This window comes from Micropterus salmoides, unplaced genomic scaffold, assembly GCF_014851395.1.
Source record: "Micropterus salmoides isolate LMB-PRFRI ecotype aquatic unplaced genomic scaffold, ASM1485139v1 Ms_hic_scaffold_2, whole genome shotgun sequence".
Lineage (NCBI taxonomy): Eukaryota > Metazoa > Chordata > Actinopteri > Centrarchiformes > Centrarchidae > Micropterus > Micropterus salmoides.
In genome coordinates this window covers 43,749,344-43,755,828 of record NW_024041150.1, presented here as the reverse complement: position 1 = coordinate 43,755,828, position 6,485 = coordinate 43,749,344, and positions in this window count along the sequence as shown.

The window sequence follows — 6,485 nt, the reverse complement described above, 5'->3', positions numbered from 1 at the left end:
AATAAACACATGTAAACGCAGCAGTTTGGCAGTTCTGGACGCAGAATGGGCCACATCAGGTCCGGATTCTGCAGACAGAGAAACACACATGAGCACGTCGCTCTCAGACACTGCAGGTTGTTCACCAGTCACGAGCTGTGAAACAACAGTACGGCTCTGTTGATAAATAAAAAGGAAAAGTTACGTTACCGGATCAGCTGTTAGCTGTAAACACACCACAGGGCTAACGCTAATGTTGCTACGTGGCTGTGTTTTAATGTTTTATTTACCAGGTCTGTTTGTTTTGGAGAGGAGACGACCTCTGAGGTAATTTGGCTCCAGGTAGAACCCTGTCAGGGCTCTGAAGTGGACCCAGAACAACTCTCATCAGCTGTTAGCTCTAATGTTAAACACTAGCAGGACTAAAGTTACGGTGCGGCTGTGTTAAAACTATAACTTAGCACAACATCACTGCACTGTAATAACGTTATGCTTTATTAGATGTCATATAATTAACAAAATAGCTACATAATGTCAGTCCAGAGACATTAGTGAGAGCCGAGCTGCCTCTCATTCTCCGGCGCTGGCAGTCACTCAGCCTGCCAAGTGAACGAAAGACTGAGGAGGAGCCATGTGAGCGGTGAACGAGTCGTTCATTCCTGCTCCACAGTAGCTGTCACGTGACCTGGAGACCCACAGTTGCTATGAGCCGTGAATTAATCAGTTCAGTTTCCTGTGCTGCCTGCTTACCACAGCCCTGTAGCCGAGCTGTCACGTGACAAATGAACGACTCAAACAGACCCACAGTTGAGAGTCATGAACTAATCAGTTCTGCTTCCTGTGCTGACGGAGACCATGCAGCTGCTGTGTGACGAGTCAACATAAGAGTCCAAGATCCTTCACGCATGCGTGAAAATGAACGAATCACTCACTGAGACAACCCGTTCCTCCCGAGTCATACACACAATTAGGTCAAATGAACGAAATGTTCTTTGAACGACACAACACTAAGTGGCACTGAGGTTAGCACAACAAGCAGAGTGCGAGTCAGTCACAGTATGGCGAGCGCTAATTGAACAGCAGAGCTTGAAGAGTTTTGACTTCACCCCTTAAGTGTTCTTAGTGCACAAATATTGTATTCATTTCATAAGTGTCATTTACACTGGGGACGCTGGGGACATGTCTCCATCACTTTTTTAAAGCATTTGTTAAAAATGTTCTGAAAAATGTTTGGCATCAAGAAATGTTAAATAACAAATGAAAATAAATGAGAGGTTTATTTGCACAATAACAAAACATGCAATGCAATTTAAAGATAGAATAAACAAATTTGCATTGTCCAAAAAAAGTTTAAGCTAAATAAAACAAGCTGCTGAGGACTGCATTATATTCAGTCCGGAATCACTTTATATAAATAAAGACAATTCTACCATAAATTTGTGCAGAAAATGTCTCCAGGATGCAGGAAATTAAGTGTTTAATGTTCAAAATTTTCATTTCATCATCTCATTTATATATTTCAGCAGTGAATATTTCATCAAATAGTGTTAAAGTGTTTTCTTGTCTTGTTCTCATGAACCCAATATTGTGCATTGTGCATGTAAGCTAAGTGTATCGTCACACCTCTAATCTGAACCCCTATGTCCCCACCCCTTTTCAACACAAAGTCACGTCCTTGATTCATTTTATCTTATCAGAGTACAAACGCACCCCACAAAGCTATAGTGTGTTAAATATGAATGTATTAATTAATTTCAGGTAACTACGTCAATAATAATTTTCTCAGGCTTAAAATTCACACAGATTTTCCATCATACGGCAGTAAAATTGGTATTAATTTTCATTCTAGTTGGCATTAAAAAGGTCTTAAAAAGTTTTAAATTTAACTTTGACAATCCTGGGGATACCCTGATTTCAGAGCGTTTGTAAACAAATTGTGCTTTAAAATAGTGGTGGTGACAAAATCAGCCTTTTCAAAAAGTTGTGGGGACATGTCCCCAGTGTAAAAGACACCTATGGTTCATGTCCCGTGTGAAACAAAAAGTCAACATTAAATATTTTCATTTAGGCAAGTTACGTAAACTGACATAAGTGGCGTTAGTTAACTTACGTGTTAACTGATGTACATAGTTATTTTAACCCAAATCATGATCTTTTCCGAACCTTAACCAAGTAGTTTTGCTGCCTAAACCCAACAAAGTACTTTCTGTGCCTAAACCTAACCAAACTGCAGTGTTTTACAACTTTAATAACGCACCGCTTCAAAATGGTGATGTTTCGAAACGCTAGCATTTTATTTTGAAAGTCTAACCTGACATTGCATATTAATTGTTGTTAACTTTACCATCAACTTTATTTGTCATTGCAAAGTGTTGCTAACAGGTCGTTAAAAGGCAACACCAAAGGGCCTTGACTAAGCGTCTATATCTGATGGGCTGGGAGTGAGAACGTGTTGAAATTAAGCACTTTGTGTGGGAGCACTTTAAATTGACTGATGAAAGCAGAAATGTATGAGGAATTTGCTTTGGTGATAAGGTGCTACCAGATGGCGATGGAGGAGGTGAGGACGGACTCAATGATGGCGGTGTAGAAGGCAAGTTTATTTGTATAGCACATTTTAACAAGGTAATTCAAAGTGCTTTATATAAAACATAAAAACAACATATAGTAGGTAATTGAGAAAAGAAAAAATATTAAAATATAATTTTTAAAATGGTAAAATAGTGCACCAATATCGACTTTGGCAGGCTGAACTTCTTCAACTGCCGCAGGAAGTACATCCTCTGCTGGGCCTTCTTGCTGAGGGAGGTGATGTTCAGCTTGAGGTCCTGGGATGATGGTGCCCAGGAAGCAGAAGGAGTCCACAGTGCTGACTGTGAAGTCATGCAGGGTGATTGGGGAGGGTGGGACTCCTCCTGTTTTGAGAGCACTGAGCTCCAGACTGCTCTGACTGCACCAGATGGTCGATCTCCACCTATAGGCAGATTCATCCCTACCAGAGATGAGCCCAGTAAAGGTGGTAAGATCCCCAAACTTCAGTAGCTTGACAGACTGGTGACTGGAGGTGCAGCTGTTGGTGTACAGGGAGAAGAGCAGAGGGGAAATAACACAGCCTTGAGGAAAGCCATTCCTGATGGTCCTAGAATCAGAGACATGTTTTCCCAGCTTCACGTGCTGCTTCCTCTCTGTCAGGAAGTCTGTGATCCACCTGCAGGTGGAGTCAGGCACTTTCACTTGGGAGAGCTTGCTCTGCAGCAGGGCCGGGATGATGGTGTTAAAAGCAGAGCTGAAGTCCACAAACAGGATCCTGGTGTAGGTTCCTGGGGAGTCCAGGTGCTGGAGGATGTAGTGAAGGGCCATGTTTACTGCATCGTCTACAGACCTGTTGGCTCTTTAGGCGAACTGCAGGGGGTCCAGGAGTGGGTCTGTGAAGAATAAACTCACTAAGAATCCTACAACCGTATCTCCTTAAATTAATTTAGTATTAACTATCTAAATATCTTTCAATGTAATATTTCTTAAGTGAAGTTTTGAAACCATACAAATTATATTGTTGTGTAATAGTCTTTGGGAGAGAATTCCATTCACACATTGCTCTGTACCTAACTGAACATTGAATTGATTTTGTTTTCACTCTAGGTAAAATAAAACTACCTCCTACTGCATGCCTCGTTGGATAATGATGTGTATCCATACTAAAGGATAGGTTTGTATATAAAGTAAAAGGTGTTTTGTTTGTTATAACATTATATAAAAATACCATTAGTGAATACACCAATCTATTTTTAACTTTAAACCATGAGGCTTTCATGCATTTTGTCAACACACCCATTTTAGTTAACAATTTCTTAACATGTCTGTCCCAAGATAATCTATTATCAATCATCACTCCCAAAGGTTTGACCTCTTCTCTTTGCTCAACAGAATTTTGCTCTATGCTAAGTTCAAGTTTTGGTTTGGAAAGTAAAGAAAAAGGAGTTCCAACCACTAAACAGGTAGTTTTAGATTCATTGAGAACCAGTTTGTTGCTCCTTATCCAATCCACCACTAATTGTAACTCTTTTTGTAATTTTGTATTCAAATCACCAATATCACTTGCTGCTAAATACTGTATATAGTGGAATCATCAGCAAACATTGAAATGCTTGCCTTATCTAAAACAGATGGAAGATCATTGGTAAAGATTTTGTAGAGGAGCGGCCCAAGACAACTTCCTTGAGGCACGCCATTTTCCACAACCCTTACATTTGAAAAACTACCATTAAAATAAACTAGTTGTCTCCTATCTGACAAATAAATTTCCATCCATAATAATGCGGTTTGTGAAAAGCCATAATATTCCAGTTTTTTTAACAGTAAGTCGTGGTCAATTATATCAAATGCTGCAGTGAAATCAAGCATTACAACACCTATTATTTTCCTCTCCTCCATATCCTTGAACCAGTCATCAACCATCTGAGTCAGGGCAGTGGCTGTTGAGTGTTTTCCTCTATATGTATGCTGAAAAGTGGTAATCAAATCATTATTTGTAAAATAATACTGAATCTGTTCATAAACAAATCTTTCCATTATTTTGCCAAGAATTGGTAATAAACTTATTGGTCTACTATTTAACCCAGAGAAAGGCATTTTCTTATTTTTAGGTATTGGCACAACTTTACATATTTTCCAATCTTTCAAACATATATTATTCATAAAACACAAATTAATTATATGAGCAATAATAGGAGCAATGATTGCAGCTATTGGTTTAAGCAACTTAAGTTCAAGGTAGTCAACACCAGGTGGTTTGTTTTTACAATTCATCAGTAAGTAATAAAGTAATTCCACTTTAGAACCACTTACACTCTTGAATTTAAAGCTACATGTTTTACCTTCCATCATCCTATTTATTAGTGTATTAGATAAATCTGTCTTGTGTAACTGTGTAGTATTTTTAAGTTTATTTATTTATTTATGAAATAATCATTAAGATAATTCGCTATATCACTTGGTCTAGTAAAAAATTCACCTTTATGTTCTAAATAAGCTGGAGTTGATTTATTATTTCCTCTTAATATTATTCAATGTATTCCATGATTGTTTACTATCATGTTTTATTTCTATAATTTTCTTAGTATAGTACAATTTCTTTTTATTTTTATTTACTTTGGTTACAAAGTTTCTAAGTTTACAATATATTTGCCAGTCCGATTTGAATTTAGATGTAATTGCTGCTTGTTTAGCTAGATCCCTCTCTTTCATAAGATCTTTTAATTCTTGATCCAACCACGGGGTGTTAACATTTCGAACAGTAAACTTTTTTATTGGTGCATGGTTTTCTACAATTCTCATTAAAGTTTGATCAAAAAGCTGAAATGCCTTCCCTGGATCCACTTGTAGAATTACCTCTGACCAGTTTGTATTTTTGACATCATCTTCATATTGTAAATGATTACATCTTCTAAATGACCTTTCCATTATTACTTTAGGACCCGATTTAGGAACTTTTGTTTTCCTTACAATTGCAATAAGATTGTGGTCACTAAAACCAACTGGCATTGATAAGCAGTTTGAGCAGTAGGCTATTTATAAACATGTGGTCAATACAGGAAGCTGATAGAGTGCCATCCTTTTTTTATACATATTCTAGTCGGTTTATTAATTATCTGTGATAATCCACATGCTGTTGCTGTGCCCATTAATTTGATTTTCCTAGGACAGTCAGAAGAATTCCAATCTATGTTGAAATCACCCATTAAGTAAGTTTCCAGATTCATACTACTAGCATGATCTAACATATCACATATTTTGTCCAAATATTCACTATTCGCATTTGGAGGTCTGTAACAGCACCCTATAAGTATTGGTTTTAGATGTTTCAGAATAACTTTTAACCAAATTACTTCAATACCAGAATACATTAAATCTGGCATCACTTGAACAGGTATATGATTTTGAATATAGATAGCAACTCCTCCTCCATATGCATTCCTATCATTCCTAAAAATGCTATATCCATCAGTCATTAAAGTTGCATCATCGAATGTAGAGTCTACATGAGTTTCAGACACTGCCAATATATGCAAATTATTTGGTTGCAGTATATCTGTTAAATCACTCAATTTATTTCGAAGACTGCATATATTAATATGGGCAATTTTAAGACCTTTCTTTGGTAATTTATGTAACATATTAAAATCATATTTCTTTGGATTTATACGGTTAGATTCTATATCGGAGCAAAACAATTTACAAAAAACAACTAAATTAAACCACATATACACATTCATACACATAGATTCAAACAAACACATTTGTATTGCCACTCTAATTATCAAGGTTGCTATAAGTGAGCTGAACTCCTCTTGACTTTCATTTCTATAACATATTTCTCTGCCTAATTAATACATACAATGTGTCATTTCTTACTATAAGTTGTAGAATATTTTATCTGACACTTAATACTAACAATTTAGGCAAAACATTAACAGTCCTTAATGAAAGGACACAACTGTATTTTGATT